The sequence below is a fragment of the Ambystoma mexicanum genome, chromosome 2p (genome assembly GCF_040938575.1).
Source record: "Ambystoma mexicanum isolate Mex_15411 chromosome 2p, UKY_AmexF1_1, whole genome shotgun sequence".
Lineage (NCBI taxonomy): Eukaryota > Metazoa > Chordata > Amphibia > Caudata > Ambystomatidae > Ambystoma > Ambystoma mexicanum.
In genome coordinates, this window is record NC_090923.1 from 103,029,487 (window position 1) to 103,046,334 (window position 16,848).

At 50.3% G+C, this 16,848-nt stretch overlaps 1 protein-coding gene across 2 annotated transcripts in view; it reads left to right on the forward strand.

The window, feature by feature from the left end:
- Positions 1–16,848, forward strand: part of SLC26A6 (solute carrier family 26 member 6) — a 453,283-nt gene that overhangs the window by 171,623 nt on the left and 264,812 nt on the right. The window lies entirely within an intron of this gene.

The following is a 16,848-nucleotide window of genomic DNA, read 5'->3' on the forward strand; positions in this document are numbered from 1 at the left end:
CTAAGGAGTAGACTACATGGGTTACTTGGATGCTCAATTGAAGGACTCAGATCCGGGTGTTCCATAGTGGAACCGGTAGCTAGGGAGGTCATGGAAGATTTGTTTGGGGCTATGGTGAGCGCTGTGAGGAAGCTACAGTCCGCTCTCTGGTGGGTGATGATTAGGAGAAGTAAATACATTAGCAGGCTACAGGATGTGCTACTCATGATGTGGAAGCTAAGTTCCAATAGGCACTGTAAGCTGAAAAAGGCTACTTCAAATGGGCACAATGGGCAGAAATCAGCATAGGCACAGTGGGCAGCAATGACTAAATTTCAGATAGCATAGGCACAGTGGGCTACAATGACTAAATTTAACAGAGGAACAGTGGGGAAAGTTCAGCATAGGCACAGTGGGCTGCAATGACTAAATTTCACAGAGGCACAGTGGGGAAAGTTCAGCATAGGCACAGTGGGCTGCAATGACTAAGGTTCAAATAGCATAGGCAGAGTGGGCTACAATGACTAAGGTTCAAATAGCATAGGCACAGTGGGCTGCAATGACTAAGGTTCAAATAGCATAGGCACAGTGGGCTATAATGACAAAATTTCAGATAGCATAGGCACAATGGGCTACAATGACTAAATTTCCCAAAGGCACAGTGGGCAAAGTTCAGCATAGGCACAGTAGGCTGCAATGACTAAGGTTCAAATAGCATAGGCACAGTGGGCTATAATGACAACATTTCAGATAGCATAGGCAGAGTGGGCTACAATGACTAAATTTCACAGAGGCACGGTGGGCAAAGTTCAGCATAGGCACAGTGGGCTACAATGACTAAATTTCACAGAGGCACAGTGGGCAAAGTTCAGCATAGGCACAGTAGGCTGCAATGACTAAGGTTCAAATAGCATAGGCACAGTGGGCTACAATGACTACATTTCAGATTGCATAGGCACAGTAGGCTACAATGACTACATTTCACAAAGGCACAGTGGGCAAAGATCAGCATAGGCAAAGCGGGCTGCAATGACTAAGGTTCAAATAGCATAGGCACAGTGGGCTACAATGACTAAATTTCACAGAGGCACAGTGGGCAAAGTTCAGCATAGGCACAGTGGGCTGCAATGACTAAGGTTCAAATAGCATAGGCACAGTGGGCTATAATGACAACATTTCAGATAGCATAGGCACAGTGGGCTACAATGACTAAATTTCCCAAAGGCACAGTGGGCAAAGTTCAGCATAGGCACAGTAGGCTGCAATGACTAAGGGTCAAATAGTATAGGCACAGTGGGCTACAATGACTACATTTCCCAGAGGCACAGTGGGCAAAGTTCAGCATAGGCACAGTGGGCTGCAATGACTAAGGTTCAAATAGCATAGGCACAGTGGGCTACAATGACTAAATTTCAGATAGCATAGGCACAGTGGGCTACAATGACTACATTTCACAGAGGCACAGTGGGCAAAGTTCAGCATAGGCACAGTGGGCTGCAATGACTAAGGTTCAAATAGCATAGGCACAGTGGGCTACAATGACTAAATTTCAGATAGCATAGGCACAGTGTGCTACAATGACTAAATTTCACAGAGGCACAGTGGGCAAAGTTCAGCATAGGCACAGTGGGCTGCAATGACTACATTTCACAAAGGCACAATGGGCAAAGATCAGCATAGGCAAAGCGGGCTGCAATGACTAAGGTTCAAATAGCATAGGCACAGTGGGCTACAATGACTACATTTCAGATAGCATAGGCACAGTGGGCTACAATGACTAAATTTCAGATAGCATAGGCACAGTGGGCTACAATTACTAAATTCAGATAGCATAGGCACAGTGGGCTACAATGACTAAATTACAGATAGCATAGCCAAGGTGGGCTACAATGACTACATTTCAGATAGCATAGGCACAGTGGGCTATAGTGACTACATTTCACTAAAGCACAGTGGGCAGAATTCAGCATAGGCACAATGGTCTAAAGTGATTAAATTTCAAATAGCATGGGCACAGTGCATGCAACAAAGGCAACAGCAAGGGTAGAGGCATGGACAGAAGAATTGCAGTTTGGCATCTAAGGACCATAGAATTTCAGACATGTAAGATATCTAGTACTGTTAGTAGATTTGGCACTGAATACATGGTGCCATAGGATGCATCAGGTGAGGCGTGTGACTGGTTGCTAGGAATGGTAGGTATGGAAGTTCAGTTGTGAGGTTTGTAGGCAGTGGGTAACTGGAGAGCAGCAATCATAGAGCCTTACAAACTGACCAGGTCACTGGCTAGGTGAAAGGGACAGCGCGTTACAGCTCCCTGTTGAAATGTTTTGGGCATGGGCAATCCTAAGTGGCCTTGTAGAGGCTGGTTTCAACACAAGTGAGGAGCACCTTGCTGAAGCAGAGCAGCCATTTTAGAATGGCGAACCTCGTGCTTTGGGACTGCATAAGCTGCGGGATAGTAGGCAAAGTTAAATCTGTGCGGCTCGAAAAAAAGCACGAAAGGGTTACAGAATGGCTCTTTATCATTAAGGATAATGTGGATGATAAATCTCAATTTTTGCAGATTTTTATCTTTCCAGCTAATGGTGCAGAATAATGCCCAAGGGCTTACCGTGGTGGTGGAGGCCCATCATGGAAGAGGGCGCAGCTCCTGAAGTTGAATGGGAGCTCCTACTCCATCCGAGGCTGCACTATATTTAGGTAAGCAGGAACAAAGGAATGGGCCACACCGCGCTTTCCATGTGCCGAACAGGTGCAAAACAGGGCCTTTATGTGGCCTTCGTGGCTGGCAGCGGCGACTCCGCCTACCGGCAGATGTTTCAAATCAAATGTGCGGTGAACCAGGTTCAGCCTCGTTGTCGTGCCGCACAGCGCCCGGCATGCGGGAGTCAGGCACCCTATCGGGACAGGGTCAGGCAGGCATGCCCTTCTGCGGTGAAGCAGGCAATGTGGCTTGCCTTAATGCACACCATCTGCTCTGAGCAGCTTCTGGGCTAGGGGGGCTCCTGCCCTCTTCCCTCTGCGAGGATGGCTGCAATGGCTGAGTATCCCCTTCCTGATAAATTGGAAAACTGAATTTTACAGCGGGGTTGCATTCTGCCTTTTGATTCTGCAGTATATTTAACAGAAGGGTGGCCCTATAGTCTTAGGACTGTTTGCAAAAGACAATGTATGTAACACATGGATGTCCTAACATTGTTCTTTCCAACAAGCGTGAATTCAGCTTATTCCTTCATTCACTAGTGTGATGTACCAAGTCTCTCAGTTCCTTCACCAAGCATCTTGCTAGACATGCATGCTGGACTAAAGGAAGTCTCTTGTATTCAGAGGCTTTTCAGGGCGTTTCATATTACCCTGTTTTATTGATTCATAGGATGCTGTATTACCACATTTACCATTGTGTAGTGTGCTTTACAAATGCTAAATTAATAAATTAAGTATTCGGCACCGGGACAAGCACTCAGGAACCAGGCAGGAGACGGTAAGTCCAAGACAGAAAATATACTTTATTCTTCAGTTACAGATGATGGCCCGGATGGGAACACAGGGAGTATGCATCTTTCCGTCTCACAGTCCCATGCCAGTCCCATGCAGGGAGTATGCATCTTTCCGTCTCACAGTCCCATGCCAGTCCCATGCAGGGTGTATGCATCTTTCCGTCTCACAGTCCCATGCCAGTCCCATGCAGGGAGTATGCATCTTTCCGTCTCACAGTCCCATGCCAGTCCCATGCAGGGAGCATGCATCTTTCCGTCTCACAGTCCCATGCCAGTCCCATGCAGGGAGCATGCATCTTTCCGTCTCACAGTCCCATGCCAGTCCCATGCAGGGAGCATGCATCTTTCCGTCTCACAGTCCCATGCCAGTCCCATGCAGGGTGCATGCATCTTTCCGTCTCACAGTCCCATGCCAGTCCCATGCAGGGTGCATGCATCTTTCCGTCTCACAGTCCCATGCCAGTCCCATGCAGGGAGTATGCATCTTTCCGTCTCACAGTCCCATGCCAGTCCCATGCAGGGAGTATGCATCTTTCCGTCTCACAGTCCCATGCCAGTCCCATGCAGGGAGTATGCATCTTTCCGTCTCACAGTCCCATGCCAGTCCCATGCAGGGTGTATGCATCTTTCCGTCTCACAGTCCCATGCCAGTCCCATGCAGGGAGTATGCATCTTTCCGTCTCACAGTCCCATGCCAGTCCCATGCAGGGTGTATGCATCTTTCCGTCTCACAGTCCCATGCCAGTCCCATGCAGGGAGCATGCATCTTTCCGTCTCACAGTCCCATGCCAGTCCCATGCAGGGAGCATGCATCTTTCCGTCTCACAGTCCCATGCCAGTCCCATGCAGGGAGCATGCATCTTTCCGTCTCACAGTCCCATGCCAGTCCCATGCAGGGAGCATGCATCTTTCCGTCTCACAGTCCTATGCCAGTCCCATGCAGGGAGCATGCATCTCTTTCCGTCTCACAGTCCCATGCCAGTCCCATGCAGGGAGCATGCATCTCTTTCCATCTCACAGTCCCATGCAGGGAGCATGCATCTCTTTCCATCTCACAGTCCCATGCCAGTCCCATGCAGGGAGCATGCATCTTTCCGTCTCACAGTCCCATGCCAGTCCCATGCAGGGAGCAGGCATCTTTCCGTCTCACAGTCCCATGCCAGTCCCATGCAGGGAGCATGCATCTCTTTCCATCTCACAGTCCCATGCCAGTCCCATGCAGGGAGTATACATCTTTCCGTCTCACAGTCCCATGCAGGGAGTAGACATCTTTCCATCTCACAGTCCCATGCCAGTCCCATGCAGGGAGCATGCATCTCTTTCCATCTCACAGTCCCATGCCAGTCCCATGCAGGGAGCATGCATCTCTTTCCATCTCACAGTCCCATGCCAGTCCCATGCAGGGAGCATGCATCTCTTTCCGTCTCACAGTCCCATGCCAGTCCCATGCAGGGAGCAGGCATCTTTCCGTCTCACAGTCCCATGCCAGTCCCATGCAGGGAGCATGCATCTCTTTCCATCTCACAGTCCCATGCCAGTCCCATGCAGGGAGTATACATCTTTCCGTCTCACAGTCCCATGCAGGGAGTAGACATCTTTCCATCTCACAGTCCCATGCCTGTCCCATGCAGGGAGCATGCATCTCTTTCCATCTCACAGTCCCATGCCAGTCCCATGCAGGGAGCATGCATCTCTTTCCATCTCACAGTCCCATGCCAGTCCCATGCAGGGAGTATGCATCTTTCCATCTCACAGTACCAGTACTTGCTCTTCAAGTGTATGAATGGCACTGGGAGGCACTGAAAGTGTATTTAAACATAAAGCAAAAAAGAAAAGCTTATTTTAGAAAAACACATTCCTTTATTAATGGAACTGCCCAACCCCCTATACTAACTGCACAGAATAGGACAGTAGCTTTTACACGAATACATTTAGGGATAAAGAAAACATATTGTATGCTGCGCCCCTTTTAACTAATGTTTGCATTGATCCCTTGCAAAAAGAACCTCTATTGCTCTATTGGGGCATGAAATATCCCCTTTTGTAAATTCTCAATGAGTTGTTACTTTGTGCAAGGATCTCCTGTCTTCCTTAGGGGTTTGCGCCTCCCACTGTGCAGATAGTACACGTGCTTCACATCTGGAGGATGAGAACGAATGAAAGATGAAACAAGTGGGTGAGCAGCAAACAGACCTCACAACAGTGCCACCTAGCAGGGGGGTTTATGTGTGCGTGAGTACCTGAGTGAGTGTGTGATTGAGAGTGTGTGTGTGTGTGCGTGAGTGTGATTGAGAGTGTGGGTGAATGTGCACGTGAGTGTTTGTGATTGAGAGTGTGTATGTGCGTGCAAGTGTGTGTGTGTGTGTGATTGAGAGTGTGGGTGTGTGTAAGTGAGAGCGTGTGTGTGCGTGAATGTGTGTGTGTGTGGGTGTGGGTGTGTGTGTGTGTGTGTGTGTGTGTGTGCAGTGCACGCGATTGTATGTGTGCGCAAGTATGGGTTTGTGAGTGAGAGTGTGTGTGCACGTGCGAGTGTGTGTTTGTGTGTGAGAGTGTGTGTGTGTGCGTGCGTGCAAGTGTGTGTGGGGGAAAATGTGTGTTTGTGTGTGAGAGTGTGTGTTGTGCGTGCGTGCAAGTTTGTGTGGGGGCAAGTATGTGTTTGTGAGTGAGAGTGTGTGTGTGTGCGTGCGTGCGTGCGTGCGTGCGAGTGTGTTTGGGGGCAAGTGTGTGTTTGTGTGCGAGAATGTGTGTGCGTATGTGCACATTGGCACCTTGGCTGCACTGGCAGATATGATATGATATGATATGATATGGTATTTGTAACGCGCCTATACACAAGTGTTTCAAGGCGCGACAAGGCAGGGAGGGAGGGAAACAAGGGGAAGACAGACAAACGATCCTACTAGGCCAGGTGTCATTCAGATCGCGCAAGTGCGGAGGTAAGGGGAAAAGGAGGAAGTGCAGGGGGAGGAGGTGGGGGGGAAAGTGCAGTACAAGGTAAGTAGCGTAAAAAATAATAAATAATAAATAATAAATAATAAATAATAAATAAAAAGGGCCAGCTGGTGGCAAGTGCGAGGTAAGTGCAGAGCAAGTGCTGGGAAGGGGGCTGTAGGGATACAGTGACAGTCCCACAGTGCAGGGGGAGCCAGGGAGGCAGTGCAAGTGGAGAGTGGCTGGGCCCTGGACCGAGGTTGCTGAGAGTGGCCCAGATGCAGGTTTAGTGCTGAATTCAGTGGGGAGTTAAGCAGGTTTAGCAGGGGAGAGGGAGAGAGAAGGCAGAAGCGAAGAGGAAGGTTTTGAGGTGCTTCCGGAACCGGAGATGGTTCTCCTCAAGTTTCAGGGAGGCAGGAAGGCTGTTCCAGAGGGAGGCCCCTGCTGCGGAGAGAGATCTACCCCCAGCTCGTTGCTTCGAGAAGCGGCTGACCATGAGGGAGTTGGAGACGGATGAGCGAAGGGCTCGTGAAGGAAGATATTTAGGAAGAGAGAGTTGAAGGTATTTAGGTCCCAGGCCCCAGAAGGCCTTGTGGACAATGCAGAGGGTTTTGAACTTAATCCTCGCAGCCACTGGGAGCCAGTGAAGAGATTTCAGTCCTGGAGAGATACGGTCCCTGGGCTTGAGGCCAAGGACAAGTCTCGCGGTTCTGTTCTGGATAAGTTGCAGAGGGCGGAGAGTGGAGGCAGGCAGATTAAGATAGAGGCTGTTACAGTAGTCCAGCCTTGAGAGAACCAGGGCTCGGGAGACAGTGAGCTTCTGGGGGAAGGAGAGGAAGGGAAGAATACCTCTGAGGAGGTACAGCTGGTAGTGTGACTTCTTAGAGACGTCAGATATATGAGGAGAGAAGGAGAGTGTGGAGTCGAAGATGACCCCGAGGTTTTTAGCCTTACAGGTAGGGGCAGGAAGGGGGCCAAGGGAGGCCGGCCAGAGAGCTGCAGGGAAGGAGGGAGTGGGTGTGCCGATGAGTAGAATCTCAGTCTTACTGGCGTTGAGGCAGAGGTCATTGGCGGCACACCATTCCTGGATAGCAGACAGACAGTCGGAGATGAGGGAAGGAGAGGAGGAGGCCGAGGGTAGCCTGAAAATGAGCTGGGTATCGTCTGCATAGCACTGGAAGTAGGGGCAGAGAGCGGCGATGCGGTGGGCAAGGAGTGCCAGATACTGGTTGAAAAGCCAGGGAGAGAGGTTGGAACCCTGGGGGACACCACAGGTGGAGAAAAAGATGTCAGAGAGGAAGGAGCCCATTTGGACCTGGGAGGGTCGACCGGAAAGGAAAGAAGTCAGCCATGCCAGAGCCTGACCAGTGATACCCAGGTTATCACGGAGACAGTTGAGCAGGATGGCATGGTTGACAGTGTCAAAGGCAGAGGAGAGATCGAGCAGAATGAGAACACAGGGAGTGTTGGAATCGAGGTTCAGGAGCAGGTCCTCACGGATGTTCAGGAGAGCAGTTTCCGTGCTTCTGGCCGCTCTGAAGCCGGAATGATGGTCATGAAGATTACCAACAGATTCAGCATGGAGGTTAAGCTGGGAGATGGCCAGTTTCTCCAGGAGCTTACCCAGGAAGGGAGTAATGGAGATTGGGCGATAATTGGCAAGGCAGGAGGGGTCGGAAGAGGGTTTCTTGAGGAGGGGGTGCACAAGGGAGTGCTTGAGGGGGGATGGGAAGACTCCAGAGGCGAATGAGTGGTTGCAAAAGTCAGCCAGGGCAGGAGCCAGGGAGTCGATGTGGTCCTTGATGGTTTTGGAGGAACAGGGGTGAACCTGTTTAGACGAGGCTTTCATAGATCGGACTTGTCTGGAAACCTCATCAGCAGAAAAAGGTGGAAAAGCAGAGAAGGAGGGCGGAGGGGCGGCTGCAAGAGAGCAAGAGGAAGAGCCGGGAAGAGAGGGAGGGGGGAGAGAGGAGGAGAGCGAGGACAGGATGTCCTGAGTTTTTGAGATGAAGTGCGAGGCCAGTGCAGTGCAGAGGGCCTGGGAGGGGACAGGAGAGGTAGAGACTGCAGCAGGGTTGGCCAGCTCCTTGCAGATTTTAAAGAGTTCGGCCGAGTTGTTAGATGCCTCAGAGATGCGGGCTTGGATAAGGGCTCTCTTCTTGGTGAGAACGGAGAGCCGGTATTGCCTTTGGAGCAGGCGACAGGCCAGTTTGTCAGAGGATGAACATGAAGCACGCCATTTCCTCTCTGCCACCCTGCACTTGCGTTTTAGAGTGACGAGATCCGAGTCATACCAGGAGTTACATTTGGCTTTGGGCTTCAGGCGGATTCTCATGACGGGGGCAAGGATATCGAGAGTATCAGATATAGAGGAATAGAGCATGGAGAGGGCTGTGTCAGGGCGGGAGTCAGCCGAGGGGGGAGGGGGGGGGGCGAGAAGGTAGCAGCGAAAGCCTCAACTGACACGCGCTTCATGGGTCGGATGACCGAGAAGGTGGGTGGCAGTGAAGAGGGTGGCTTTGCCTGTGGGGTAGGGAGGGAGAGGTGGGAGGATAGGAGAAAGTGATCGCTCCAGGAGAGAGGAGTGGAGAGAGGGAGGGAGAGGGGAAGGTCAGAAGAGATCAGAGCATCAAGAGTGTGCCCTGCAGAGTGAGTAGGCCCAGACGGGAGAATAGAGAGTGAGAGAGAGTTGCAGAGTTCGCGAAAGAGACCAGTGGGGGGACAGGAGGCATCGAGGTGGATGTTGAAGTCACCGAGAAAGAGGAGTTGGGTGGTTGAGGACAGGAGTGAGGAGGAGAGGTCAGCCCATTCAGAGAGGAAGGAGGAAATTTGACCAGGTGGTCGATAGATAGTAGCCACGGTAAGGGAATGGCTAGGAGAGAGAGAGAGTCGGCAGACAAGGCATTCAAAAGAGGAGTAGGTCTGCGTAGGAGTGACAGAGGCAGGAATCCACTCAGGGAAGATAAGGGCAACACCACCCCCTGAACGGTTAGGCCTGGGCACGGAGAGGATCTTGTAGCCGTCAGGTAGGAGTGTGTCGAAGCTGGTGGCAGAGCTGGCTGTGAACCATGTCTCAGTGAGACCGAGGACGTCGAGGTCCAGTTCCTCAAGAAGGCAACAGATATCAGAGGAGTGCTTGATGGCAGAGCGAGCATTTAGAGTGGCAATGTGGAGAAGGTTGCCACCTTTGAAATACTTCCGGGGAGGGGTACAGATCAGAGGTATGCCCTGCGGAGGTGTTAGAGAAGGAGTTGAAGAGGGAGCAAGAGAAGGGGCAGGGAGGGAGGGGAGAGGCAAGGTAGCCGAGGACAGAGGAAGGGGGACAGCGGGAGCGGAGAGGAAGTTGATGAGGCGTGGGAGACACCTATCAAAGAGGTGAAGGTTGGCCTGAGGGCCTTGGACCAAGACGGTCCCGTTAGCATAGACATTAATGATGGCCTTAGAGGAGTGGAAAGGGGCCAAGAGGACATCCCAACGGGTGCCACCATTAATGGGAGAGGAGGAGAAAGGAGAGAGCACAGCGACCATGTGAAGGGTCTATAGGTCAGGTGAAGGCACGAAAAAGAGAATGTCAGTGAGAGTTTCCTTGGAGCAGGCGCTCGTGTAGGTGTCAGCGATAGGGAGGCCTGGGTTGGAGACCAGGATGTCCTTTTTAAACTTTTTCCTACCGGATTTAGTGAGGAGAGCAGGATAGTCAATAGAGAAGCAGTTAGAGTAGATAGGTGAGATAGAGAGCACCATGGAGTAGGAGGGGAGGCGGACGACACGAGTATGCAGACAGGAATTGAGTGGAGGGCACTAGTTTAACACAATACAGAGCAAACAGTAATGCGTAGTAGGTCAGGGCCACCTAAGTTTGAGAATCCTGCGAGGGGAGAAAAAGCACCCTAGTTTAACACAACGCAGAGCAAACAGTAATGCGTAGTAGGTCAGGGCCACCTAAGTTTGAGAATCCTGCGAGGGGAGAAAAAGCACCCTAGTTTAACACAGTGCAGAGCAAACAGTAATGCGTAGTAGGTCAGGGCCACCTAAGTTTGAGAATCCTGCGAGGGGAGAAAAGCACCCTAGTTTAACACAATGCAGAGCAAACAGTAATGCGTAGTAGGTCAGGGCCACCTAAGTTTGAGAATCCTGCGAGGGGAGAAAAACACCCTAGTTTAACACAATGCTGTAATGCGTAGTAGGTCAGGGCCACCTAAGTTTGAGAATCCTGCGAGGGGAGAAAAGCACCCTAGTTTAACACAATGCAGAGCAAACAGTAATGCGTAGTAGGTCAGGGCCACCTAAGTTTGAGAATCCTGCGAGGGGAGAAAAGCACCCTAGTTTAACACAATGCAGTAATGCGTAGTAGGTCAGGGCCACCTAAGTTTGAGAATCCTGCGAGGGGAGAAAAGCACCCTAGTTTAACACAATGCAGTAATGCGTAGTAGGTCAGGGCCACCTAAGTTTGAGAATCCTGCGAGGGGAGAAAAGCACCCTAGTTTAACACAATGCAGAGCAAACAGTAATGCGTAGTAGGTCAGGGCCACCTAAGTTTGAGAATCCTGCGAGGGGAGAAAAACACTCTAGTTTAACACAATGCAGTAATGCGTAGTAGGTCAGGGCCACCTAAGTTTGAGAATCCTGCGAGGGGAGAAAAGCACCCTAGTTTAATACCCTAGATAATGGAAACGGTTAGGTTGTAGATCCTAAATCTCTGCTAATGCTCTGTGGGAGAAGATCAAAACTGGGCTACTGTGGAGATTCCGGTTATGCGGATATAGCACTCGGAAAACAGCTAGTCCAGCCAAAAGCCTGACAGGTGGCAACCCTGTGAAGGTTACCTGAGAGAATGCAGGGCTGCCTCATAGTTCCTCTCCAACAGCAATTACAAACGCTGTGACGTTGGAGGGAAGGAAATAAGGTGTCCCAAACTCTGCTGTCCCAGTCAGCTCGCCTGCCTTTTTCCGGGCATGTGCAAGATGTGGACATGGCCGGATGAGTGGTACTGGCATGTCAAGCCCCAGTGACAACCTTCAAAGGAAATGCCCTCTCCGTAGAACATTTAGCTTTTTCTGGCACAGTGGGCTGTCTGAAGGATTTGGCCATTTAAAAGGGCAATGCTTGTAGCAGGTAAGCCTGCTTTAGTGGACACCAGTTCTCCCATCCGACATGAGTCTTGAGCAGCAATGGTTGCTCCTTTGCCGCAGACTTGGAGTACAAAGCATTCCCAACTAGACAGACTGCATGCTGAGCCCAAAGAGGCCACTGCAATGCTTGAACCCTTAGACTGCTCAGCCAGGTCCATGACTTTGGTAGTGGGCTGGGGAGGTTCAACAATCTATCTTGGCAAGCTCATCAAGAGTGGCCCATGCCTTGCCCCACATCCTCACCTCCCATCACCATCTGTGGGCCTAGGACAGGCACAAGTTCCACGTTATGTTATGTTAGCAACATTTGTAAAGTGCGGACCTACACCAATAAGGACATCATGGTGCTCAAAAGAAATTGAGAGGAGAGCAGCTGGAACCAGGAAAATAACTCAAAATAGAAGAGTCTTAAGATGTCATCGAAACAGCAAATGATTGTTGATCGCGCATAGGGAACACAGCAATTTGCTCCAAAGAGCTGCAACTGGCACACAGAATGCTCGTCCTCCCACCCACAAGTGTTTGTATCCTTCAAATAAGACCATGGGCAAATCACCTCTAAGCACACTCATGACGAATGAACTTCCGGGGCACCAGTGGTTCAGAGGTGAATATCGGTTTTTAAACCATCAATCCGCCCCACACCTCTATTACAGCAGAAGTTATCCGAACAGATTCGAATAAGAAGCAAATTATAAACCTCCGATTTTGGCAACGTGTGTGGAACGGCAGGCTCATCTCCCAAAGGTTGTGGGTCGCTGGTTAGTTGCAACACAGCGAAAATACAATTATTACCCAATGATAAAAGGGACTGTTCAGTCAAGGTTAGGTTGCATCAAAGATATCGACTTTATTCATATCACATCAGACAGATTAACAATTTTAAGAAATACAACCCACCTAGTAAAGAAATGCAGATGACAAACAGTTCAAAGAAGGAAAAGGGAGGCACTCTGGATACTAATAGGAGGGTATTCTGTATGGTTAATACCCACAACAGTTTGTTAAAGTTTCTTGGCTTTAGACACATAGAGCAATGGGTCTTAAAAATGTCTCTAGGGGCCTTCTGGGAAGGACCATAGGGATAGAACCACAATGTACCTTGTGCTGAAGCCCTGGACGAGACGTTTCAAATGTCTTTAAGCAACAGCAGCTTGATAACGGTCAGGTTTGCTGTTGGTTGCGGATCGAAGAACTCAACTGGCTCAAAAATGTCCTTTATGGTGCACGGCGGTAGATGCTTGTCAAGGCACTTCTCCCAGCTTCTTCAATGGGCTTGTGTTTTCATTTAAGCTGGATAGCCCAAAGCTGAGGAGTGTGCTGCAGGCAGCTGCCTTGTCCTTGGTTGTAGGTTCGGGGAGCTTCTAGCACTTTCTATCGAGGAAGCTTGGTGTGGAGCCTAGCAGGGCACGCTGTGTGCTGACTGGGTACCAGTTCTGGAGCGGCTGGAGGGTTCTCTGAGTTTTGTTTCTTCCTCTGGTCCCTGGGACAAGTTTAGGGGAGGGATCTTGCTTCCTTCTTTGGTTATCCTGGCCTTCCTTCACTGGCAGAAGATGTAAGGCAGACTGTACCTTCAGCCAGGGTCCAAGGTTGAGTTCTTCTGTGTTGCTTCAAGTGAAGTCTTCAGATGATCTGCTTAAAGTGGTGCTCCAACCCACTGTTAAAGCCAGTGGGCCAGGGTGATTGGTGCAGGCTAAGCCTACCTTAATGAACCAATCCTAGGGTCCATATCAAGAATCTCCTATATGTGTGAGGTCATAACCAGAACGCTTTGTAATAGGAAAGGTAACTGAGTGAAAACATGAACAAGGTGTTCTCAAGAATTAAAATAGTGGAGTCCTTCTTTCAACAGAAAGAGGTCTGTCTCACTCCCTTGTGACACTAAGTCCCACACTTCTTCCTGTCTGTTGTTTTCAAAGAGTCTCTCTTGCTAATGGTCCGCTCTATGTGGCCCCTGTTAAAGCGGTAGGTCTCCCTTCAAGGTGCGGCGAGACCAGACTCTATGGCTCCTGCAAACCACATTATCATGGGATGCCCCTAGCGGGTTGGCCTACTGTAAACAACAGTCCCAGACATGACAGCTCACTGTCATTGATACTGAGGGCGGGAGCTGTCTTCAGGTTGACACAGTTACATATGAAAGGTTGTTGGGTTTCTTGTCTCTTTTGTTAACCTTTCAGCCAGGCCCTGTGTGGGCCTGTTTGAAGTAACCTCTATTGGTATGTTAATCAGTTTCACCAGCTGCAGGTCCTAACAAAAAAGCAGGGCAGATCCATGGAGCCTTTGTTAGTTAATCAGGCAGGCCATGGCAGGGAGAGATTAGCCCTCCTCCTTCCTAGAGATGACATAGTGCACTCTTGGCTCTCACATTCCAACTAAATATGACAGGGTGGAATATGCCTGTAGGCTGTGCCCACCCAGAGTACATAGGTCTATACATTTGTCGGGGTGTGAGCATACGAAAATGTGTGTGGATTAGTCAATTTTTCTGAGGTTAGTCTACCATCATTCCATTAATGAAAAATTTCAATAAACCAAGGCGAGCGCACGCCAACCATGCGGATGGTCGAATTCTAAAGAACATCGTATGTGTCGAAGGGGGAATGAGCAAGAGAGGCTCATTCAATATTGTGCACTGAAAGTTTAGCATCAGCGGGATGTAGATCAGACCGAGTTTGAAGAAGCTGCAGAGCACTTTGCATAGAAAACGTATTGTAAAAGTGCACCTGGAATATGAGGTGGTACTCAAAGCACTGTATGGGGTCTATATGAGACCAGATTACAGGAGCAAGGATATGATGGGAAGATGGACGCCAGAGTCAGGATGGTCCTAAGCGACACACTGCAATGTGTGCTTGCTCTACATTATAGACATCTTCAATGTGATGCATATGGAAATAGATTGATATGATCAGGATCATACACCTTTTTTATCAAGTGCCAAAGTCAGGTTTGGAACAAAGAGCTGACCACCCCCAGGCAAAGTACTTGGCTGCCTGGGTGTGCTTGAGCTTGGTGGTGCTATACACCAGTCTTGTCATTCTCAAACTAAATGACAAGATCCCACCAACCCCTGCCACACATACCAGGTCCTGCTGACAAGATCCTACATCCACCAACCCCCGCATCACATCCCAGTCCTACTGACAAAATACCACCTCCACCAACCCCTGCCCCACATCCCAGGTCCCGCCGACAAGATCCCACCTCCACCAACCGCCGCTCCACATCCCAGGTCCCGCTGACAAGATCCCACCTCCACCAACCCCTGCTCCACATCCCAGGTCCCGCTGACAAGATCTCACCTCCACCAACCCCTGCCCCACTACCTAGGCCCCGCTGACAAGATCCCACCTCCACCAACCGCCGCCCCACATCCCAGGTCCTGCTGACAAAATACCACCTCCACCAACCCCTGCCCCACATCACAAGTCCTGCTGACAAGATCCCATCTCCACCAGCCCCTGCCCCACATCCCAGGTCCCACTGACAAGATCCCACCTCCGCCAACCGCCTCCCCACATCCCAGGTGTTGCTGACAAGATGCTACCTCCACCAACCTCCGCACCACATCCAGGGTCCTACTGACAAGATCCCACCTCCACTGCCACGCATCCCAGGTCCTGCTGAAAAAATCCCACATCCACCAACCCCTGCTCCACATCCCAGGTCCTGCTGACAAAATCCCACATCCACCAACCCCTGCCCCACATCCCAGGTCCTGCTGACACGATCCCACCTCCACCAGCCGCTGACCCACTTCCCAGGTCCCGCTGACAATATTCCACCTCCATCAGCCCCTGCCCCACATCCCAGGTCCTGCTGACACGATCCCACCTCCACCAGCCACTGCCCCACATCCCAGGTCCCTCTGACAAGATCCCACCTCCACCAACCCCCACCCCACATCCCAGGTCCTGCTGACAAGATCCCAACTCTATCCACCCCACATCCCAGGTCCTGCTGACAAAAGTCCCACCTCCTCCCACCCCCACCACACATCCCAGCTCCTGCTGACAAGATCCCAACTCTACCCGCCCCTGCCCCACATCCCAGTTCCTGCTAACAAGATCCCACCTCCACTGCCCTTTGCCCCACATCCCAAATCCTGATCTGACCTCCACCAAACCCTGCCCCTAAACCCAGGTCCTGCTGTGTGGTTTCTGAAATATTCTCAGTCCTACGGCAAGTTGTATATGCATATGCAGAGTCTCAAAAGGGCTAGGCCAAGTAGGGGCAGGGGTAATACCCTGCGCAGGCTGTCTGGGACCGAGAACCAATCTATCTACAACTTGCTCTCACCAAATACTTTCTTTCCAGATCTGTACGTTCTTCTGACTCCAGCTCTCAGCGTGTCAGGCGCTCTTCTAAGCAGTGAGCTGGGGGCAGATCTCTCTCCTTGGCTGGCTCCCTCCTCTGGAACAGCCTCCCACTTCCTCTCCATCTTAAGCTGGATCTCCTCAAATTCTGGAAGATCCTCAAGAACTTCCTCTTCACCTCCTCCTTCACCCACTCACTCCCGTGCTCATACCCCACAGTCGCTGAGATTGGTGGCCTGGGACCTTATGTGTCCTTCTGTGTCCCGGCCTTCCGCCCAATCACCCTCAGCCTTCCACCCCATCTCAGCACTTGCCTTCGGGCACCCACTCATTGTGTTCTCACAGGCCTGAACCTATTACTGGCAGGTGATTACTCTATACCAAGCGATCTTTGCCAGGCACATACTGTTGCCCACAACTGACTCCTTTGTACTTCCCTCTCTGGAACTCCTAGCACTTACCTCCTTCTCTGTGACGTCTCTCTCCCTGCACTTGCACGTTCTGAATGCTCACAAGGCCTAGCATGACTGCCCTTTCCAGCCTTTTCTATTTGCCTTTGTTCCCATGTTCCCTCCCCTTTTCCCTGTGGGCGCTTGGAAACACAATTTCTTGATGTATAAGCACCTTACAAATGCACAATAAACAAAAATAAATAAATGGAGACAGGTCGCACGGGTAGCGACATTGTTGCAACTATGCTTGGGCTGGCTTGCACATATCTGCAGAGCATTTAGCAGTTTAGTATTTTCTGATACAACAACCATATTACCAAGTCCTATGCTTTTTTTTCATTTCAACACTTTTTTTATTTTGCTTATTAAACAATATATACAAGAATGAAGATAAAAGCTTAAGTGTTACACCCATTTGAAGTGATGGCCACTACCGTGATGGTATTAATGCTGCAGTACTTTGATAATGAGCTGCATACCGTATCATACCCCCCATATTGCCATTCAGCATTGTTAAAAACATCTATCATACTTGTAT